This window comes from Mustela erminea, chromosome 3 (assembly GCF_009829155.1).
Source record: "Mustela erminea isolate mMusErm1 chromosome 3, mMusErm1.Pri, whole genome shotgun sequence".
Lineage (NCBI taxonomy): Eukaryota > Metazoa > Chordata > Mammalia > Carnivora > Mustelidae > Mustela > Mustela erminea.
In genome coordinates, this window is record NC_045616.1 from 10,621,794 (window position 1) to 10,646,441 (window position 24,648).

At 41.3% G+C, this 24,648-nt stretch overlaps 1 long non-coding RNA gene across 1 annotated transcript; it reads left to right on the plus strand.

Moving 5' to 3' along the window:
• Positions 1 to 1,191: 1,191 nt before the first annotated feature.
• LOC116585859 lies at positions 1,192 to 24,648 on the plus strand. The gene is made up of 3 exons (XR_004283791.1): positions 1,192 to 1,318; positions 21,539 to 21,546; positions 24,637 to 24,648. It is a non-coding gene; the product is annotated as an uncharacterized LOC116585859 (long non-coding RNA).

Sequence of the window (24,648 nt, forward strand, 5' to 3'; positions counted from 1 at the left end):
CCATACCTCCTACCTTCCAAATGTTGGTCAGTTTTCTACTTGTAGCCTTTCAGCATTTATTTTCTGACATCTGGGATTGATTTCTTGGGAGTTCAGGATGATGTTAATTGTATTTGAGGAGAGACAAGCTTAACACCTCCCCCCAGAACATTATGACTGCATGCTGCACACTAAGGCTGTGAACCTGGGGACAGGCTAGATTTTTTTGTCCTCTTCTAGGAGAGCTGAATGAAATTTTGGCAAGCAGATATGACTTGTGCCATGGCTTCATCTGTTCTAGGTTTAGGTTTATTGTGGGAAGATGTGTGAAACATGATGGCTACCAATTCCTCCACTTATATTTAAGCTTTGACAAATGAGTTGAGTGTAGCATTTGCTCTAGTGCCATTTTGTCTGGCTTACCCCACAACTGTGGCCTTTCATGGGGTCTAATGGCCCATGTCTTCATTTACATTGGTGTTAGTGTTTTAGCGGATGGTGGCACTGAGTGGCACATTTATCTTTGTACTGGCTTAATCTTTCAGCCTCTCCATGATCTTCAGTATAATTAATATGAATATTTCATCTTAAAGGAAAGTGCACCTGTTTTCCTTAAAAACATGGTTTCCAGGCAATGATGTCATAAGGGTTGTTGAAAAAGCCATCAGTCATTAGCCAGCCAAAATACCTGGGGATTGGCCACCCAGATGAAGCCAAACTGACAGCACCTTGGGGACTGGATAAGGCATTGTGATGACATCACAAGAAGGCATTGTGATGCTCAGGGCTGTTATAAAAACACTTCAGGAGCCCAAACCACATTGAAGAGAGAGAGAGCACCCTAGCCACAAATTTTCCTGCTATTCCAAGCATTCTCTGCCCTGTTCTCCTCCCGTGCCCACTCTTAGGGTCCGTAATCAAAGGAGCGAGACTGATACAAAGCGAAGGTCAAGCAAAGCTTTATTTCGTGCCAAGAATCGAGAATCCAACTGACCGGTCATGGCCGTCTCTTGCAAAGAGGTGACCCCTCCCAGTCTCACATACTAAATTTTATAGAGGTAGTTTAGCTGGGCTATACACAGGTGGCTAATGAGATTGCAATACACAGAGAAAACTGCACAGTCATGTTAGGTCACACACGGGCGGCCAATTGAATTACAGTTCACCCTAGTAGATATATGTGTGCCCCACTGATTGGATGTCTCCACCTGACCTGACCTGCCCCTGTATCTGGGCTTTGCAAGTAAGTTCCTCTGGGAGGAGCAGGGTCAATCTAAGTTTACTGTGTAGACAACAAAATGGCTCCTTCTGATTAAGTAGACCCTTACATTCCTCCCTTGTCTTTGGAGATTAGTCAATCTTTGATTTTTCAACCAGTTCTATATTGTTCTGTTGTAAAGGGTTATATTTAGCATTTAAGTCTAATATTTTTCTCGCTCTAGTTTTCTCTTATACAAATGACATTAGGTTATTTATAATGCAGGGGCTAAAAAGTAACATTAGTGCATAGTTTGGCTGATGAGTTAGCCTTTCACCACTTTGTATAACCTTCTCCATTTTTCCTAATTTCATTCACCTAATTTCCCACCTATACTTTACATAAACAGGTAACAATAGGAGCAACAATACACTCATAGTCTTTTGAGTCTTAGCTTTAGTCTACAGTCAGCGGGGTCGACTGGCTGTGGCTTCCACCTCTGTGGGGTGTCCTGGTCCTCATCATTGGCTCGTTTGATGTGACCTGCATGAATCCAGGCCCTGATGCCTTCTACTTTTATTGCTGTGGGGGGTTCAGGATGACAGTAAATGGTCCCTTCAAGCAAGCCTCCAAGTTTCCCACTTGATGGTGGCAGATCCAAACCAAGTCCCCAGGTTGGTAAGGATGTGGTTCCACCTCCATCTAGTTTGGATCCTGTGTGGGTTCTTTTTAAGACAGACTGTAATGCCTACAGTGACTCGAATACAGACTGATCAGACATTTCTGAGAGGGCAACCTCTTGTAGTCAAGGGTAAAGTGGGGGGTGGTATCCCGAACATTATTTCAAATGGTGTCACCTTGTTTAAGTAGGTTGTACATCATGCCTTGAGGAGGGTGAAAGGAAGGCCATCTACCCACCCACCATCAGTCTCCAGAATTAACTTTGTCAAGTTTTCTTTAAGAGTCTGGTTCATTCTCTCTACTTGCCTGGTACTCTGGGGCAGGTAGGCACAATGTAGTTTCCAATTAGTGCCCACAGCCTTGGGCAATGCCTGTGAGACTGAGCTCAAAAATGCAGGACTGTTGTCTGGCCCGATCATAAGAGGAAACCTAAACCTAAGAATTATTTCTTCTAATAGCTCTTTGGCTACCACTCCTACCATCTCATGTTTGGAGGAAAAAGCCTCTACCCGGCCTGAAAAGGTATCTACAAAAACTAACATATACTTTTGCCCATATTTTCTGGGTTTCATCTCTGTAAAATCTATTTCCCAAAAAATTCCTTGTTCCTTACCTCTTTCTCTTTTCCCTCTTCCCATTCTAGTTCCTTCTGCATTGACTGCCTGGCACTGAGCACATCTATCAACTACATCCTGAAACATATGCCCTAATTTAGAAACCTGGAACTGCTTGCCTATAAGTTCCTTGAGTTTTCGTGTCCCCAAATGAGTACCCTGATGTATCTGGTCTACTAACTTCATACCTAGTCTCCAAGGAAGAATCAATATTCCTGTTTTAGTCTTAGCCCAGTTCCCTTCATAGTCTAGTTTAACCCATTTTTGTAAATACTTTAAATCTTCCTCTGAATAGTCCGGTTTTTCTGGTAGAGCTGGAGCCGGGAGTGTAACAGCTCTTGCACTGTTTCTCGGGCTACTTGCTTTGTAGCTCGATCTGCTAATTGGTTTCCTTTTGAAATCAGATCAGTCCCCTTTTGGTGTCCTGGGCAATGTAACAGCCATCTCTTTTGGGTCCCAAATAACCTGTAAGTGAGCCAATATTTATCCTCTGTTTTAAATTCTTTTTTTCCTTCTGCTGTTAATAGGCCCCTTTCTTTATAAATGGCCCCATGTATATGGAGAGTAGCAAAGGCATACCTGCTGTCCATAATACATATTGGTGGTTATATCTTTGGCCATCTGCAGTGCCTTGGTAAGTGCAACCAGCTCCGCTTTTTGCACCGATGTTCCATGTGGCAGGGCTGCTGTCCAGAGTTCCTGCTCAGGGGAAACCACTGCAGCCCCTGCATACCTCTTTCCATCGACCATGTAGCTACTCCCATCTGTGAACAGGGTCATCTCCACATCCCAAAGGAAAATGTCTCTGAGGTCCAGCCTTACACCTTTGACATTGGTTAGAACATCCTTGCAGTCATGTGAGTGGTCAGCCAGCTCCTCTGGCAGCAGCATGGCTGAATTTAGCACCACTGGGTGCCTGAAGATCACTCTTGGTTCATTGAGGAGGAGGGCCTAATACCCCATCATTCGGGAATCCATCAGTCTGTTGGAGTCTGGAGAAGACCGTCCCAAGTGTGGGTGGTGGTCAAGATGAAATTTTGACCCAAAGTCAATTTATCTGCATCCTTGACCAGGAGGACTTGAGCAGAAATTATGCAGAGGCACGGGGGAAACCCATGCGCTACTGGATCTAGTTTCTTTTTTTATATTTTATTTTATTTTATTTATTTTTTATTTTTTCAGCATAACAGTATTCATTATTTTTGCACCACACCCAGTGCTCCATGCAATCTGTGCCCTCTCCAATACCCACCACCTGGATCCCCCAACCTCCCAACCCCCGAACCTTCAAAACCCTTAGATTGTTTTTCAGAGTCCATAGTCTCTCATGGTTCACCTCTCCTTCCAATTTCCTTCAACTCCCTTCTCCTATCTCCCCTTGTCTTCCATGCTATTTGTTATGCTCCACAAATAAGTGAAACCATGTGATAATTGACTTTCTCTGCTTTACTTATTTCACTCAGCATAATCTCTTCCAGTCCTGACCATGTTGCTACAAAAGGTGGGTATTCATCCTTTTGGATGAAGGAATAATACTTCATAGTGTATACGGACAACATATTCCTTATCCATTCGTCCATTGAAGGGCATCTTGGTTCTTTCCACAGTTTGGCGACCATGGACATTGCTGCTATAAACATTGAGGTACAGATGGCCCTTCTTTTGACTATACCTGTATCTTTGAGGTAAATACCCAGTAGTGCAATTTCAGGGTAATAGGGGAGCTCTTTTTTTTTTTTTAAATTTCTTGAGGAATCTCCACACTGTTCTCCAAAGTGGCTGCACCAACTTGCATTCCCAACAACAGTGTAAGAGGGTTCTCCTTTCTCCACATCCTCTCCAACACATATTGCTTCCTATTTTGCTAATTTTGACCACTCTAACTGGTGAAAGGTAGTATCTCAATGCAGTTTTAATTTGAATCTCCCTGATGGCTAGAGATGATGAACATTTTTTCATGTGTCTGATAGCCATTTGTATGTCTTCATTGGAGAAGTGTCTGTTCATATCTTCTGCCCAAATTTTATATGATTGTTTGTTTTGTGTATGTTGAGTTTCAAGAGTTCTTTATAGATCCTGGATATCAACCTTTTGTCTGTATTGTCATTTGCAAATATCTTCTCCCATTCTGTGGGTTTCCTCTTTGTTTTTTTGACTGTTTCCTTTGCTGTGCAGAAGCTTTTGATCTTGGTGAAGTCCGAAAAGTTCACTTCACTTTTGTTTCCTTTGCCTTAGGAGACATATCTTGAAAGAAGTTGCTGTGGCTGATACCGAAGAGGTTACTGCCTATGTACTCCTCTAAGATTCTGATGGATTCCTGTCTCACGTTGAGATCTTTTATCCATTTTGAGATTATCTTTGTGTATGGTGTAAAAGAATGGTCGAGGTTCATTCTTTTGCACATAGCTGTCCAGTTATCGCAGCACCATTTATTGAAGAGACTGTCTTTTTTCCACTGTATATTTTTTCCTGTTTTGTTGAAGATTAATTGACCATAGAGCTGAGGATCCATATCTGGGCTCTCTACTCTGTTCCACTGGTCTATATGTCTGTTTTTATGCCAGTACCATGCTGTCATGGTGATCACAGCTTTGTAGTAAACCTTGAAATCAGGTAACGTGATACTCCCACTTTTATTTCTGTTTTTCAACATTTCCATAGTGATTCGGGGTCTCTTCTGATTCCATACAAATTTCTGTATTATTTGCTCCAGCTCTTTGAAAAATAACAGTGGAATTTTGATCGGAATGGCATTAAAATATAGATTTCTCTAGGCAGTATAGACATTTTAATAATGTTTATTCTTCCGATCCAAGAGAATGGAATGGTCTGCCATATTTTTGTGACTTCTTCAATTTATTTCATGAGTGTTCTGTAGTTTCTGGAATACAGTTCCTTTACCACTTTGGTTAGCTTTATTCCCAGGTATCTTATGGTTCTTGGTGCTATAGTAAATGGAATCGATTCTCTAATTTCCCTTTCTGTATTTTCATTGTTAGTGTATAAGAAAGCCACTGATTTCTATATTTTTACTTTATGTCCTGCCACGTTACTGAATTGCTGTATGAGTTCTAGCAGTTTGGGGGTGGACTCTTTTGGGGTTTTCATATAAATTATCATGTCATCTATGAAGAGAGAGAGAGTTTGACTTCTTCATTGCCAATTTGGATACATTTTATTTCTCTTTTTTGTCTGATGGCTGTTGCAGACATACTTCTAATAGTATGTTGAACATGAGTGGTGAAAGTGGACATCCTTGTCGTGTTCCTGATCTCAACGGGAAGGCTGCAAGCTTTTTTCCATCGAGGATGATTTTGCTGTGGGTCTTTCATAGATAGATTTGATGAAGTTCAGAAATGTTCCCTCTAGCCCTATACTTTGAAGCGTTTTAATTAGGAACAGATGCTGGATTTTGACAAATGCTTTTTGTGCATCAATTGAGAGGACCAAGTGGTTCTTCTCTCTTCTCTTATTGATTTGTTCTATCACACTGATTGATTTGTGAATGTTGAACCATCCTTGTAGCCCAGGGATGAATCCCACCTGGTCATGGTGGATAATATTTTTAATGTGCTATTGGATCCTGTTTGCTAGGATCTTGTATAGAATTTTAGCATTCATATTCGTCAGTGATATTGGTCTGAAATACTCCTTTTTGAAGGGACTTTGCCTGATTTGGGGATAGCATAATGCTGGCTTCATATAAAGAGTTTGGAAGTTTTCCTTCTGCTTCAATTTTTAGAAAGAGCTTCAGTAGAAGAGGTCTTATTTCTTCTTTGAAAGTTTGGTAGAATTCCCCAGGGAATCCATCAGGTCCTGGGCTCTTGTTTTTTGAGAGGTTTTTGATCACTGCTTTAATCTCATTACTAGATATTGGTCTATTCTGGTGTCGATTTCTTCCTGGTTCAATTTTTGGATTTTATAGTTTTCCAGGAATGCATTCATTTCATCTAGGTTGCTTAGCTTATTGGCATATAACTATTGATAATAACTTCTGATGATTGTTCTACTTCATTGGTGGTAGTTGTGATCTCTCCCTTTTCATTCCTACTTTTATTAATTTGGGCTTTCTCTCTTTTTCTTTTGGATTAGTGTGTCCAATGGTTTATTGATCTTATTGATTCTTTAAAAAAAACACTTCTTGTTTCGTTGAGCTGAAAGCTACCAGGGAAAAGGTTCACACAGCTCTCAATGAGTTCCAATCTAATCTAAATTCTCTTAAAACTAGGGTAACTGAGGCAGAAGATAGAATTAGTGATCTGGAGGACAAACAGATAGAGAGAATGGATCAGGAGGAAGCCTGTAACAAACAACTTAGAAGCCACGAAAACAGAATCAGGGAAATAAATGATGCCATGAAACATTCCAACGTCAGAATTATTGGAATCCCTGAAGGAGAGGAGGAAAAAAGAGGTCTAGAGAATATAGTGGAACAAGTTCTTCCTGAAAATGTTCCTAATCTCATGAATGGAACCAGCATTCATGTACTAGAAGCTGAATGGTCTCCACCCAAGATTATAGATTCCAGAAAAACATGAAGGCACCTGATAGTCAAATTGAGGAATCATAATTGTAGATACAATCTCTTGTAAGCCGCTAGGACAAAGAGGCTCCTTACTTAGAGAGGAAAGCCCATCAGAATAATGTCGGATCTGTTCACAGAGACCTGGCAAGCCCGAAAGGGCTGGTAAGATAAATTCAGAGCACTAAATGAGAAGAACATGCAGCCATGAATATTTTATCCAGCAAGACTGACATTCAAAATGGATGGAGAGAAAAAGAGTTTCCAAGACCGGCAAGGCTTAAAAGACTATGCAACCTCCAAGCTGACACTGCAGGAAATATTAAGGGGGGTACTATAATAGAGGAAAAATCTTAAGAATAGTATTGAACAGAAATATAGAGACAATCTACAGAAAGAAAGGCTTTAAAGGTAACACGATGTTAATAAAAACGTATCTATATAATCACTCTCAATGTGAATGGCATAAATGCACCCATAAAATGACACGGGGTTGCAGATTGGATAAAATGAAAGGACCCATCCATATGTTGTCTACAAGAGACCCATTTTAACCTAAAGATATACCAGACTGAAAATAATGGGATGGAGAAGCATCTTTCATGCCAATGGGCCTCAAAAGAAGGCCGGAGTAGTGATTCTCATATCAGATAAATTAGATTTTAAACTAAAGTATGTAGTTAGAGATACAGAAGGACACTATATAATTCTTAAAGGGACTATCCACCAAGATGATCTAACAATTGTAAATATCTATGTCCCCAATATGGGAGCAGCCAATTACAGAAGAATACTGTTAATCAAGATAAAGAGTCATATTGATATGAATACATTAATAGTAGGAGATCTAAACACCCCTCTCTAGAAATAGACAGATCATCAAAGCAGAAAATCAATAAAGAAACAAGAGCCTTGAAGGACACATTGGACCAGATGGACCTCATAGATATATACAGAACACTCCACCCTAAAACAACAAAATACTCATTCTTCTCAAGTGCACATGGAACCTTCTCCAGAATAGACCACATACTGGGTCAGAAAACAGGACTCAACCGATAACAAAAAACTGAGATGATTCCCTGCATATTCTCAGATCACAATGCTTTGAAACTGGAGCTCAATCACAAGGAAAAATTCCGAAGGAACTCAAACACCCGGAAGCTAAAGGCCACCTTGTTTAAAATGCTTGGATCAACCAGGAGATCAAAGAAGAACTGAAACAATTCATGGAAACTAATTAGAATGAAGACACTTTGGTCCCAAACCTATGGGATTCAGCAAAGGTGGGCCTAAGGGGGAAATACATAGCCATCCAAGCCTCCCTCAAAAAAGTCGAAAAATCCCAAATACACCAGCTCTCTCTATACTTTAAAAAAACTGGAGAATCAACAACAAATCAAACCAACTCCACACATAAGAAGGGAAATCATCAACATTAGAGCAGAGATCAATGAGGTAGAAACCAGGGATACAGTAGAATGTATCAATGAAACTAGAAGCTGGATCTAGTTTCTTGCTAAAATAGGCTACTGGCCTTTGCCAAGGCCCCAGAGTCTGAGTCAAAACTCCTTTGCCCCACCCCTCTTTTTCATCCACATACAAGTGGAAGAACTTGGTAACATCTGGGATTGCCAATGCTTGGGCACTCAGTAAGGCTGTTTGTAATTCCTGAAATGCTCCTTCTGCCTCAGTTCTCCAGTCTATCATAGTGATCCCCCCTTTTTCCAGTTCATAAAGAGGTTGGGCAATCTCTGTAAACTGTGCTATCTACAGCCTACAGTAGCCCACCATCCCAAGAATCTCTCTCACTGGTTGTGCCGTGGTGGGGTGGGGGTCGGGTGATCACCTGTTTCCTGGACTCAGACAGTGAACGCACTCCCTTGTGGAGATAAAAACTTAGATAAGTGGAGTGGCTCTGACAGAACTGTGTTTTCTTTGCTGACACCCAATACCCTTTTTCCTGCAGAGTCTGTAAGAGAGCTTTAATCCCCACAAACATGACTCATAGTCCTTAGCAGCTATTAGCAAGTCATCAACGTACTGTAACAGAGTGACTCCTGGGTTTGAGGTTCTGTACTCACGCAAATCCTCGTGTAGGGCCTTGTTGAAGATAGTGGGTGAATTCTTGAACCCTTGGGGAAGTCTTGTCCAGGTGAGCTGGCCTTGGAATCCTTTCTGTGTGTTGGACCACTCAAAAGCAAAAAAGGGCTGACTCCCTTGCTAAAGATATGCAGAAAAATGCATCTTGGAGATGTAAGACAGTATAAACAGTTCTTTTGAGGCCCAGGAGTGAAGGGAGGGTAACGGGGTTAGGTCCAGTTGGGTAGATATCTTCAACATATTTATTAACTTCCTATAAGTCCTGAACGGGCTGGTACTCCCCAGTCTTGGCCTTTTAGACGGGAAGCAAAGGTGTGTTCCATGGAGACTTGCAAGGAACTAGGATCCCGTCACCTCAGAAGCGGTTAATGTGTTCTCTGACCCCTTCCTTTCCTTCCCAGGGAAGGGAGTACTGCTGGACTCTGGCCATTGATTTTAATTGTACCACCACTGGAGGCTGTCCCTTGGCCAAGCCAGGGGTCTTCCCTTCTGCCCAGACGTCAGGTAACTAGACCTGTAGGGTTTGGAGAAGGCTCCCTTCTCTTGTCTCCTCTGGTTCTGACACTGGCTTGTTAAGAGGGTATTCATCTACTGCTGCCACAAATATCTGCACAGTTGTCCATTTATGTCTTTCTATGCCATTCGCCCCTTGTACCCAAACTTCCTCTCCAGATAGTTTTCCCATAGGTTTCAATTGATTTCCCCTCCAATTTTTTTTAAGATCCCATTTATTTATTTGACAGATAGAGATCACAAGTAGGCAGAGAGGCAGGAAGAGAGAGAGGAGGAAGCAGGCTCCCCTCTGAGCAGAGAGCCTGATGCGGGGCTCAATCCGAGAACCCTGAGATCATGACCTGAGCTGAAGGCAGAGGCTTAACCCACTGAGCCACCCAAGTGCCCCCTACTCCAATATTTACCCGAGGTTCAGGGAGAGCCTCCAAACCATGGCCCCTTCAGTATCTGGAAGTCAGCATGGCCATCTTCTTTTCAGGGCACTCCCTGGCCCAATGTCCTTTTTCCTCACAGTAAGTGCACTGATCTGAATCTAAGTCTTCCCACCTGCGTTCTCTTTGCTTAGGCTTTTCCTTCCACTTACCATCTCCTAACAGCCTCATGTAATGCCAAAACCTTCCTCCTGTGCATCCCTGTTGTTAAACAACTTTTCTGCTATTCTCACTAACTCAGTCAGATTCTTCCCTTCAAATCCTTCAATTTTCTGAAGTTTCCTATATCTGGGGCTGACTGGCAAAGCAAGATCATCTAAATAAGATATCATGCAACTTCCCTGAAGTTTACCTCAAGTTATCTAGCTTAGGTAAACAAACATTTAAAGAAAATCAAATCTAGGATTTAACATCCAGAAAGCTGTGTTATTAAAACATATTTTTCCCTCTAAAATAACTCTCGTTTCCAGAGATAGCTAAATAAGGACTAATTTATTTGAAAAACAAGTCCAGTTTTAACAAATTTGGCCTAGTTATTTACATAAGTTCAGCAAGAACAGTGAGTGATCATATAAATCTTCTAGAATATGCTTTGCTGGAACTTCTCATAAGGAATCTCTAGGTTGAACTTATAATAGCCTCTCCAGGCTAGAAGCCAAGCTGTGTACTTGCCATCAGAGATTCCTGCAATACCTGTCAATTTGGGCAAATTGCTCTTCTTGAAGTCCACAAGGTATCCTGAGGCTCCTGCACCTGCCAGGAAGTAACATCCTTTACTTACCTGGTGAGGCTGCTGGGAACTCTGTAAGCAAGGTATCAGGCCAACAGTTCCAAAGGGTTTTACGGGTCCAGGTTTTATAAAGTCAACCTTATTTCCTTTAAGCTGTCTAGTCATATCTGAGTATTTTCAAATATGACATTCCAGTCAAAGCCTTGGTAAAATAACCAGTGTATCCAATGGTGTCCTGTTACAAGGAGAACAAATTCTTATTAAACTTATGCAAATGAATGATTTCCATGGAAGAAAGAATACTTTCTGAGACCTTTTGGTTTCAGAGGGTTCAGATAGAGAGAAAGAGTTGAATACCTTGATTTGTTTACAAATGACTACTTTTACATCTCTGCAGGTTACAGGCAACTTAAGAAAATGTTTCCCTGGTCTGGAAGAGCAAACATTACAGAACCATTAATGTTTAAAATAAGACCAAATATCAAGAGATACAACATTACAATCTTTCAGTTCACTTAGTCCCATGTTACAAATTCTGGCTTAGTCTGAATGCAGCTTTCACTTCTGGAAATTCTTACCCATTTTAGTTCCAGGATTTCAACATATCAAAGACCTGTATTTGTACTGAAAGTCTTCCCATATGAATTCCTTTTAAGGCGGGAGTCATCTTACAAGACTTAGAAGGCAAATTTATGAATCAATTAAGCACAAAACATGTTCACCAGCAGATTTCAAAAGCACAAACCCATTTCCAGCAACCAACGCTCTAGCATTTTATTTCATTTGGTTAAGACCTAGATGTCCAACAAATTTATTTCCATTTGTCATTCAAGCAACCCTTCACAGTTTTGGGTTACCAAAGACTTTGAGAACAATTACCCATTAAAACCCTGAGACAGACAATTAACCATCAGTTTAGTCATCTCTTTCTTAACAGATTTCACATTCCACCTGGGCCCACTCCACTTCAGACACCATGATTTCCCGCCAGCAAGGGGGAGGGGCTATGCAGTACACATCAGGCCCGAGAAAACAGGAATTCCCTGAAACAAAGGGAGTTTCAGCAGCTGCTTGGGAATATTCCTTAAAGTCTGTTTCTTGAGTTAGACTAACCCCAGTTGGCTCCAGTCATAGTCCTTAACACATGAAATGAGTGAGGGAGAAGCCCCACATCTATTATGAGAAACAGAGATGAAAGCAGAGTCCCCTTACTCTCTGCTTGCCCCATTCCTTCAATCATAGCAAACACAACAGCCAAAAAAAGACAAGACAAAGACAACCAGAGGCCCTGTGGTCCTGCTACCAGTGGGGATTTTCTAGAGGCACTCGAACCCTCTGACTGCCTGGAGGACTCAAAACCCTGGCTGCCTTGGGGGACCATGAACTCCCTGGTGACTGCTTAGGGGGACTCTAACCCCGTGAAACAGTGGGGTACTTGAACCCCTTGGTGACCACCTAGGGTGACTCAAGCCCCCAGAGACAGCCTAGGGTGACTCAAACCCCTGCCTGCCTTGGGGGACCATGAATCCCCTGGTGACTGCTTAGGGGGACTCGAACCCCCTGAAACAGCAGGGTACTTGAACCCCCAGTGACTTCCTAGGGGGACTTAACCCCCCAGAGACTGCCTAGTGTGACTCGAACCCCCAAAGACTGACTAGGGGGACTCAAACCCTCTTAAAAGCCCCTGAACACCCAGGGGACTCGAACCCCCTGGCAACCCCCCAGTGGAGGGAAGGGATGTCCCCACATCTACTCCAGCCCTGGGGAGCATGGCTGCATCCAGTTTCTCCCCAGTGGGCCATACCCTAGAGCGTTGCAACCAGATAGACAAATCTGTGATCTTATCTCCGGAGGCTTTTCCCAGAAATTCTGATGCTGGCTCAGTTCTTGTCATTTAATCCCGAACGAGACCCCAATGTAAGGGTCCGTGATCAAAGGAGCGAGACTGATACAAAGCGAAGATCAAGCAAAGTTTTATTTCACGCCAAGAATCGAGAATCCAACTGACCGGTCATGGCCGTCTCTTGCAAAGAGGCGATTCCTCCCAGCCTCACAGACTAACTTTTATAGAGGTAGTTTAGCCGGGCTATGCACAGGTGGCTAATGAGATTGCAATACACAGAGAAAACTGCACAGTCATGTTAGGTCACACACGGGCGGTCAATTGAATTACAGTTCACCCTAGTAGATATATGTGTGCCCCACTGATTAGATGTCTCCACCTGGCCTGACCCACCCTTATATCTGGGCTTTGCTACCTGGGACTGGTAGCTAGGAAGACTGTATGCACGCCCCACTGATTGGCTGTCTCTACGTGGCCTGAACCACCCTTGTATCTGGGCTTGCAAGTAAGTTCCTCTGGGAGGGGCAGGGTCAATCTAAGTTTACTGCATGGGTCAATTTAAGTTTACTGCATAAGGCCAATCTAAGTTCACTGCATAGACAACAAAATGGCTCCCTCTGATTAAGTAGGTCCTTACACTCATATGGCAAGCACCGTGCCCACTCCTCCTTCCCTGAGCCTCCCTCCAACTCTCTGCATACCACCTTCATATTTCTGTTCACCTTTGTGATCATCTGTGCTCCTGAGAGTCCTCAAGCCAGTATCCAATGACCCCTGGGCCCATTTCCCCATGTGTGGATGGCCCAGGTGCTGAGGATCACATTCCATTTGGTATAGGTGAGTGGGACACTGGAAATCAGAGTACTGTAGGATCCTAGGCAGCTGGATCCCACAATTTTGGGATCACAATCTGGGTTCAGCACAAGAAAGCTGATTCCATGTCCTGAGGGAAAGACTGGGCCTACTACTCTGGAGCCCTCCAACCTGCCCTGCACAGGGAACATGAATGCCCTAAGCATCCAGCCATCACTGATATTCACAATGTCTCCAGACAACAGAAAAAAAAAAAGAAACTTTTTTTTTTTAAGATTTTGTTTATTTGACAAACAGAGATCACAAGTAGGCAGAGAGGCAGGAAGAGAGAGGGGAGGGAGCAGGCATCCTGCCAGGCAGAGATCCCAGTGCAGGGCTCAATCCAAGGACCCTGAGACCATGACCTGAGTCGAAGGCAGAAACTTTACCCACTGTGCCACCCAGGTGTCCCAGGAAGATTGGACATTTTATGAAACAAGAACTGGCAGAAGGAATCACCATATCCCTAGATATAGGGTGAGTTCTTGGAACCTAGGTTCTCAGACCACAGGTAGTCTGATCCAGTTCAGTAGTGGATAAAATAATTTCCCAGACTCCTGGCCAAGCAGGAGCCTACAGATCACATACACTTCAACACAGTAAAACACAGGAACATTCAGGCCCCAGAACAATGCACCAACCAGGAACTCAGAGACTGGGACCTTTCTGAATACATTTGACCCTGGGCAGATGAGACACGCAGCCACTGTTTGGACAAGGAGTTCTCACAACACACTTGCCAAACCAGTGCAGCACAAAGCAAATAAGTCCAGAGAACACCAAGTTTGCCAAGTGCAAAGAAACCATATATCCTGCATCCCAGGTCAGTATTGGGAAAATTTTCACCTAAACAGCAAAATAACCAAGTGGACTTAGACTGGAGACTAAGAAAGAACCCTGGGACAAGCCAAGATGACACTTAACAAACAGGCCTACCATGTATGCATTGACCTAGAGACCAAAAAATCAGGTTTCTACTAGGCCAAACAGAAACATGCATAGCAGGTTCACTATGTACTGTTGCACCTGGAAACCAATAAAACTGCTCTGTGCTAGGCCAAGAGTGCACCTGTACAAGAGGCTGACAACTTGTTCTTTAACATCCAAAACAACAACTCAGCTCTACACTAGGGCATACAGGCACTAGGAGAGTGAGACCATTATGTGCCCTTGGACCTGGAAACCAACAACTCATCTCTACCCTGGGCCAAGCATGTACCTTTGGACAGTGGGTTCACCATTCACCCATCAAGATGGATACCACCAATTCAGCTCTGCATTAGGACAAGCAGGCACCTGGACAGCTGGCTCACCATGTGCCAGTGGAACTAGAAACCAAGAGCAGGTATCTTGCCTAGGTCAAACACCTGCACCAAGTTCTCACAAAGTCACAATTATGCTTACTACTAGGCAAAACAGGCACCCTGACAGTTTTTTCACTATGTGCCCTTTTACCTGGAGACCAATAACAAAGCTCTGCACTAGGACAAAAAGGCATCTGGAAAACAGGTACACAATGTGTCTTTAGATATGACAACCAACAACTGAGCTCTATGCTAGGCCAAACACTCATCTTGAAGGTGGGATTATATACTCTTGGACCTGGAGAGGAACAACTGAGCTGTCTTACAGGTCAAGCAGGAAACTGGATTGAGAGAGAATTAGATAAATTCTTAAAATGATTTACAAGCTATTTCCTTTTGCATCTGTGTGTGGTTGACTGACATTTTTATCAACTTAATCTGGGGTAAATTTGGAGAAATTTTTAAATCTCATTCAGATGAACATATGCATTGGTGAATTTGTTGCTTCACTTATGATGTAACATTGAGTGAGAACTTTCACCAATGAGGAAATAATTGTTTGTGTGTCTTTGGTTGGTTTGTTTGTTCTCTCAATTTCCAAAAAAAAAAAAAAAAAAAAAAAAAAGGAACCGTATCTTTATTTTTTGTGTGTCATTAGCCAAGAGTGGTCACATAAACTACATGGAAATAAAACAATACTGAAGACAGTGGACATCCCTACAAGGTGTTGATTAAGATCTGGCACTTCTTCTCTCTGCAATACAAGGTGTCTGTAAGGAGTGCTATATCATCCTGCTGACAGTGACTAGAACTGCATGAGTAAGTCCTGAACAGTGTTACCCTCCCCATTGGTATTCTAGGTACCATCCGTGTAGCAGAACAGTAATGCTTCCCAATTATGGGCTTGCCTATAGTATTCTCATTCCCACTAACCTTTGGAAGCACAGTCACTCCCTTGTCAGCATAGGCAATCATTTTACCATGCCTCTCTTGCAGCATATGAAGACCTACTCAGGGGTACACACCATCCCCTCCCAGAATAATTCTGGGTGTTCTCCTAAACTAAAAAGGATAAGCTACCAATCACAATGCCTGGTAGGCAACAGGCACTCAAAGCTGAGTGACAAGAAGACATATATGAAAAAACCAGTACATCTTCTGTAACAGGCTACAGAAAAGCCTCCAGTTTTAAACTTTGTCCCAGCTTTGAGATTCCTGTGGACTGAACCAGCATGTAAGCATCTGGATCTTCATCCTATGCCTTACATCGAATGCCTCATGCTATGTCTTACATCCAATGTCTTACATTACAGGAAATTATTCACAAAAGGGGAAACTTAATTAATGCTTAGGAAAGAGTGAGCGTACTCTTACATTGCTGAATTCATAAGCCCCACATGTGAAAGCAGACTAAGGGTTGATTTTCAGTACAGAATAAACTTCTCCATAGAGTCCAGGCTCCTGTTTCCTTGCTCAGACTGACAACCTCTCCATCAGTGGCTCTCCAGTCTCCCCTGCCCATTTTCACAGTAAGAACCACGAGGGTTTCTTGCTGCAAACCCTCCTTCACAATCAGCATGATTGTGTATCTGAGTTTTCATCACCCCATGCCTCTCTGCTCAGCAGATGCCTGCCCCCACAGGGACTCAGCCCTGCCAGCAGTGGCTGAAGATGCCCTTAACTACTTGTCAAGGACCATGAAAGGTATCAAATGGTTATTGTCATTGAAGGTAAAAAGCCACAAACACAGGGTAAACTATTCTGAATGAAAAGAGAACCAAGGATCTGCTTCTTCCCTTAACAAACATATGTGACAAGATGAGAAAATGGATACAACTGCTTTTATGAGAACTGTAATTAATGATGAAAATGGGTAAATGTTGTGAAAATGGATAAAACTCATTTTATGAGAACTGTAGTTAATGATAACTACTGCTCATCTTATTTGATTGTACATTTTATGCTATATTTGAACATTTCTATAACAAAAGATCTTAAATTTCTTATTACAAGGAAATACATAATGATGGGGAGAGATGTTACCCAGAAGTAAGTAGTGATCCTTTCATCATACTTACATATATCACTCTGATACACACCTGAAAGGAATAGAATGTTACATGCAACTTTTACTGCAGTTTTTAAGAATAAATGAATAAACTGGAATTGGCAAGAGGTAAAGTCTATGCCGCCTGATATAATTGATTGGTCTCGGAGCAGAATCAGGTAAAGTGAAAGTCAAAGGAAAGACTGGTTCTGAAAATCAGAGAATACTCCACAGAGGAGTATTTATCAATTACATTGTTTTGAGAACAGAACAGAAGTTTTCCAGTTTGGGAGGGTAAGTCCTGGTGGGCGAGCCTGTATAACTGCACGTCTCAATCAAGACACTATAAATAATTTCCCTTCACTCTTAAGGAATAATAGCTATTCCTTGAAAGGGATGAAAGACCCTTCTCCATCCTAGGATCCCTTATCTCTTCTTTTTCCCAGCTATTCCGTACAATATCTACTACTCAAGACTCAGTTCAAGACTTTAATCTCTCTGTTCCACTTCTGGTCAGTCCACGACCCCCATGACCACTGTCTGCTCCATTTGGCTGGAATTTAATGAAGATTGTTGTAGTCTCCAATCCCACTTCTTAGTTCCTTATCATATCATTCTATTGGTTGGTTTGTGTGCTTTATCTTCTGAAAGCAGTGATACTTCAAGTTTTTAGTGGTTTGTCTAGAAGTTATGAACCATACACAGTAGATCATTGGTTATACAAATCACAATTTTTTAAACAAAATTAAAGGTGAATTTAAGTGTAATTTAAGCTACAAGTAACATAATCATTGTAATGAATAACACAGATGATAGGGCCCACCATGGAGTCATCCCATGAACTTAAAAATACACTTATTTATCCTTAAAGTGAAAATTAAGGCAGTTCTTCAACTTTCCTTCATTGTATTTTCACAAGATCACCTTCACACCAGTAACCCTCTTTAGAAAATAGATTGAGAGCTTATTGTCAAGGTAAAGCAATATTATCTAGCAACATGCTAACATCTCCATCTTCAATTACTACTGGCATTGCAAGCTCCCCAATGTACCACAAATTTGAAACAAATCTCAATAGCAACATTTAGAAAATATACTGAAATCCAATTTAATTAACATATACTGTATTACTAGTTTCAGAGGTATAAATCAGTGATTCATCAGTTGCATATAACATCCTGTGCTCATAATTTCCTCATATGTTCCTCCTTAAAGCCCATCACCCAGTTAACCAAACACACAATGACCTCCCTTACAGTAACCCTTAGTTTTTTCTCTATAGTTAAGGGTCTCTTAATGTTTGCTTCCTTCTCTCTTTTTATTTTATTTTTCCTTCCCTTCTTCTATGTTCGTGTGTTCCGTTTCTTAAATTCCACAGATGAATGAAATCATAGGGTATTTCACTTTCCCTGACTGACATACTTCACCTAGCATAACACCTCTGTTCCCATCCATGTGGTTGCAAATGGCAAGATGTTAATCTTTTTGAATGTATAGTAATATTCCATTGTGTATAAACAAATGGCCAATGGACACAGTATAAAATGTTCAATATCACTCAGCATCAGGGAAATGCATACCCAAAGCATTAACAGATAGCATCTCATACTGGTCACTCTAGTTAAATTTAAAAAGACAGGAAACAACATATGGTGGTTAGGATGAAGAAAAAGGGGAACCGTCTTTCACTGTGGGTGGAAATGCCAGTTGGTATAGCCACTCTGTAAATGGTATAAAGATTTCTCAGAAAACCAAAAATAGAAGTACTCAGGTCCCCTAGTTGGCTCAGTCAGATAAACACCTGGCTTTGGCTCAGATCATGATCCCAGGATGAACCCCACTATGGACTTACTGCTCAGCCAGGAGTGTGTTTCTCCCTCTTCTCCCTCGCTACTCATGGTGTCTTTATCAAATAAATAAAGTAAAACTTTAAAAAAAGAACAATACTATGATTCAGCAACTGCTCTACGATGTATTTATCCAAAGGATAGAAACATACCAATGCAAAGCAGTGTTTGTTTCCCCAATGTTTATAGGAGAAATGTCCACAATTGTCCAAGTAAGTCATGATCTCAGATGTCTACATACAGATGAATGGAGACAGAAGATATCATATATTCATTTAATAACAGCTTTAAGCTTATCTTTCCTACTTAACACGTACGCTCCTTCTAGTACAGCAGAATCCAATCCATTTGGATGCTCTGGAGATCTCTTCTCTTTCAACCATTTCCCCTGATTCTAGGGGTCCCTGGAGGAGCAGGGAAAGTTTGTAGTTGTAGCATCTGGTGAATAGCTAAATGAACTCATATTCTGTATTATCAAGACCCACAAACAAACTCCAACCACTACCCCCTGTTTGCCACTCTACCATTTTTTTTAAGTTAAGAAAGGGGAACTAGAGAACACCAGTAGATAATCCATGCCTCTTATTTCAGCTGAGGACTTAAACTGGAGCTTGTCCCCAGCACCCTCTATGACAGCTTCAACCAGAAGACAATGGCAAACTTAGTGGATACCGAAGAACACTGAAGTGTGAGTTCTGGGCATGGAAGTGGCTCTGTCTCCTGCACTCACCAGGCTGACTGTATCTGGTTATAACAGGTAGTAGTTTCAGCAGTACTAATGACCAGACGTTCCTTTTATTCAGTTTTCACCTCAGGTTATATACAACATTAATATGTCTGCAAGTGGATGAAAGCATAGATAAGGGAAAGCATTCAAAGAACTTTAATCAATGACTAGGGGCTGTAAAATGCAGATGACAACCCTAAGAGAGTTCTCCTACCCCTAGAAAATGTTCACACTAATCAGCAATATAACTGTGGTGCTGGCGCAAGTGTACTCAGGTCCTCTGGCTTCCTGCCCTGCCCAGAAGACAGGAAGGGGGACTTCAGCTAGTGCAACCCTGTACAGTTTGTGGTGTGCAGATTGAACTGTTTAACCTCCCTCAGTAGGTACTGGGGAAATCCCCCTATCCCTCAGGTACTGGGGAAATCCCCCTACCCCGCAAGCACTTCCTCTGCTCAGGTTTGGACACTGGACAGATCTAGGTGGCTGGACAGGGAGAAACATTGGGTGGCGTGATGAATTTGCTCCTGGGCATCTGCAGGAGACCTGTCCTGCCACACACAATGGTTGTCCCCATGGGAAGAATTACACAGATGGGCAATACGTTCCCTGATATGAAACAAAAGGTAAATGACCACCCCAAGCCAGTCTGGTGTCCTGAGTTTCATTAGGGACCACTGGGAATCCACACATGACCCCTGACCTGTACCTGGGCTGACTGGACTCCTCTCAGAAGGGCACACCGTACTTGAGGGGGCAACAAAATGGGCAGCAAAAGCATAGGGAGCCTGGTGCTCCATATGGGTGATGACTCCTTTCCCTCCAACCCCTTGCACTGAGGGCCCACTAGGACTATGTGCAAACCTCTTCACCAGCAGTGCCTGGCAATCCCTGGCATCAGCTGTGGATGCTCATTCCAGTCCACACTCAACTCCTCAGTCAGGTCGTCCTGTTCACACTAGCCAAGACCCTCCATTCCAGGGGGTGTAACTTTGCGGGTCCTGGTCTGTGTAGTTTAGAGGCCCAGTCAAGGGAGGCACTAGCCCTGTTCCCTGCTGGAGGGGCTCAAGGTAACTGGGTGGTGGATTCTCAGGAGCCTCCCTGGATGCACCAGGGCTCATGTTCCTGTAGCTCGTGCTACTTTCTTCCAGCACCAGATCTCATGCTCTCATGCTCAGTGGGGTCCCATTGTCCCAACAGGGCTGGTGGTCTTGCTTGTGGGAGGCAGGTGGCTGTAGCTCTATTTCTAAGTGCATCTCTCTCTTTATTTGTCCCATGGGAAGGAATTCCAGGAGTCTTGGCTTCTTCCTGCCAGAACCTTCCCCACTCCCTCAGTGCTGCCCCAGTAAAGGGCTCACTTTCCAACTGTTCTTTTCTCTGTGAAATTCTCTCTGTCCTGCTTCTCCTTCTGGTTCTGCGACCTTCCCTGTGGTACCAATTTCTGGTTCTTGACTTTGTTCCTTGGCAAGCAGTTCATGATAAAGAAAAATATAGAAAATACATACATACAATATGTACTAACTCTCTCCCAGTGGAGAGAAACAGTATCTACTGACCTTCTCTACTTGTTAGAGACTGAACAGGAAGCAGGGGCTACTGAGCTTCTGCCCTCATGGAAATCCCAGTCTTCCTGGTTCAAGTCAGACTTTCACAAAGCTTTGTTCCCAGGTTACAGACACACTTATTAAGTCACTTAGTTTGATTTACAATTAAAAATAGCTGGTAATCAATGATAATGCTTTGTGAATTTTTCATTATTTTAATTTCTTGGTGGTGTCTTATGCATAAATTCAGTTCTGCAAATAACACTTGGAAGGCATAAAATACCATTTTTTTGCTTCCAGCATGAAATTTAATGATTAATCATGATTAGCAATTGTCATTTCCAAAATGATCTTTTGGTTTGCTCTTGACTAACATAAACGAGGAAAGGAATCAGTTTTGTTTATCAGGTTAGACTGTTTCTTTGATAAAAGCTTATTTTGATGCTGCTATCAGAGAAATAGAAAACTCTCTTAAAGCAGATTTTCAGCTTGCAGACATGATCATAGAAACCCATAACACCAACACACACACAGTCTGTTTCAGATGCTCCAATCAGTACTGGAGTATTGGGGTGTTATGGGTCAAAGAAAAAAATGAAAGGGAAGGAAGAGGCGTGCCCACAGTGAGAAAATTTAAACATGTCTAAGGAAAAGGTGTGCATTGTTTCATCTCTATTTCATAAGTTTATTCCCAAGTCTTTACAGACTTATGGTGTGTTTCTGTGACAGGAACAACCTCAGGGGACCCCTTGGCATACCTTTTCCTTGAAGGTATGAAACTTGACTGGTACCCAGTGGGTGTATGAGAACTTCCCTCCCTGTACTTCCGTGAGCACAGAGAGCATTTCTGGTGAAGGACAAATGCCTCACCTACTGCCCTGTAACCCCAATTCTGCCCACTGGTGCTGCTTTTGAAAGACAATCTCTGGGTTCTAAACTTCAAGGTGTTCCCAGTGCAGAAAAAATTAAGTGTATTTCTGGTTTCACAAGGTCCCTTAAAAATTTATTATTAATAGGAATCTAACGCATACAATTCTGTATGGAAGCCAAATAGAGAAATTTATATAACCATGTCACCATACCCCTTTTTTATTAATATATTGGGCTTACATCTATGAAAACGTGAACACAGTTTTCCTGCACTAGGTTTAAAAAAAGGAGGGGATGTACCAAAAAACAAAACAAAACAAAACAAAACAAACAAACAGGTTAACTGGCTGGGGAACTTCATCCTGGATTACTTAATTGGAGATCTGTGAGTTCCTAGTGCTGACACAATGTTGGCATCTCTTTTAAATGGCACATTTTTTTCAATTATATATGAGAATTAAACATATTTATGCTTTTTAATCTTTATTATACTTTTTAATTTTAAGGGGTAAGTGGAGGGGCAGAGTGAGATGGAATGAGAATCTTAAGCAGGTTCCATGCCATGCTTGGAGCCCAATATTGGGGTTACATCTCACAAGACCTGAGATGAAATCAAGTGTTAGGTGCTTAACCCACTGAGTCACCCAGGGAACCCAATCACTGGTAGATTTATTTTTTAAAAAATTTGGAAATGCTGTTGTACTAAATCCATTTTATGTGAATGGCTGCAGATTACAATGGCCTAGCCACATTGGTGAGTATTATAAGGTGACAAGTGGTACATTATGAACAATATGTTATAGAACAAGATGGTTACTCAGTATTTTCTATTTATAATTCTACTGAATCCGATAAACTCTAAGCAGCAAAGTTGATGTCTAGACAAAAAAGGATGGTTATTATTATGATACGAACTTCTGGTGGTATGAAGAATGGAAAAGTGCACCTTTATGAAAGTCATCAAAGTTTCACAGAACCACCATGGCTACCACTGTAGGTAGAAATGCAATCTCACAAAACCCTAGCTACGATAGGGATTTGCTTTAATCCAGGAACACTCCACTTTTAAGGGTGCTAAATTAATCTCTTTCAATATGACTCAGTGTTTTCTACTTTATGTTTATATGTTATACATATTGTGTGTGTGTGGTGTGTGTTATTTTATGTATATATAATATAAATGTATATATATTCACTTTTCCAAGGATAATTATGTTATATTGATTTATTAATTGATCAGTAGTACAATTGGTCATTGATGCAGGATATTTTTTAAACCCCTGTTTCCAGGCATAAACACTGAGAACCATTTGCAAAAATTAAATGCAAAGTGAACTCCATTAAACACTTCAGTGGTATTGAAGGGAATTATTTTAAAAGCATTCCATGCTTGCTACACAAATTGTCCATTATAGATACAGTTCTATCTTTGGTCACCAATCAAGATTTTATTTTAATTCCATTTAGATAATATACAGAATAATATTCATTGTAGGTTTATAGTATGCTAATTCATCACTTCCATACAACACCTGGTACTCATCACATGAGTACTCCTTAATTCCTGTTCCCAATTTAACCAATTCCAATGATCTTCCCTTAGGTGACCTTCTGCTCTTTCCTTAGAGTTACAGATATGTTTATTGATTTTCCTTTCTCTCTTTTTTCCGCTTTACCCCTTTCTTTCCTGAATTCATGTATTAGTGAAAACTTAATGATGTCTTTCTCTGACTTACTTCGTTTGGTGTAATACTCTCTAGCTTTATTCATGTCACTGCAAATCACATGAATTCATTCTGTTTTTATGACTTAGTAATATTATACTATATACCTACATATCTGATGTCTAATATCTATTACATATATATATATGTATACACATCTATAGATATAACATATGTTATAGATTTATAGATTATATCTATAGATCTATAGAAACATACACATATATAGATACAATTTATATATAGATCTATACATATATACACAAACATATAGATTTATGGAATGGTATATATATATCATATCTTATTTAGTCATTCATCTGTCCATGGACAACTGGGCTCCTTCCATATTTTGGCTACTGTGGTCTAATTTACTGTATTGCTTAGGTTCCCAAACTATTGAGAATATCTGTTGCTTTTAGACTTCAGCCCACATTTAGTAAATTATTTTGAACAATAAATGAAATATAAACGAAAAATTACCACAAAAATAGAGTGATTGGTAACATATACTTATTTTATCAAATGTTTATTATTTATATTCTGGATTATGAAATTTTTTTCTTAAATTAAATTTATTTATTTTTAGCATAACAGTATTCATTATTTTTTTACCACACCCAGTGCTCCATGTAATCCGTGCCCTCTATAATACCCACCCCTGGTACACCAACCTCCCACCCACCCGCCAATTCAAACCCCTCAGAATGATTTTCAGAGTTCATAGTCTCTCATGATTCACCTCCCCTTATAATTTCCCCCAACTCCCTTCTCCTCTCTAACTCCCCATGTCCTCCATGCTATTTGTTATGCTCCACAAATAAGTGAAACCATATGATAATTGACTCTCTCTGCTTGACTTATTTCACTCAGCATAATCTCTTCCAGTCACATCCATGTTGCTACAAAAGTTGGGTATTCATCCTTTCTGATGGAGGCATAATACTCCATAGTGTATATGGACCACATTTTCCTTATCCATTAGACCATTTAAGGGCATCTTGGTTCATTCCATAGTTTGGTGACCATGGGCATTCCTGCTATAAATATTGGGGTACAGATAGCCCTTCTTTTCACTACATATGTATCATTGGCGTAAATACCCAGGAGTGCAATTGCAGG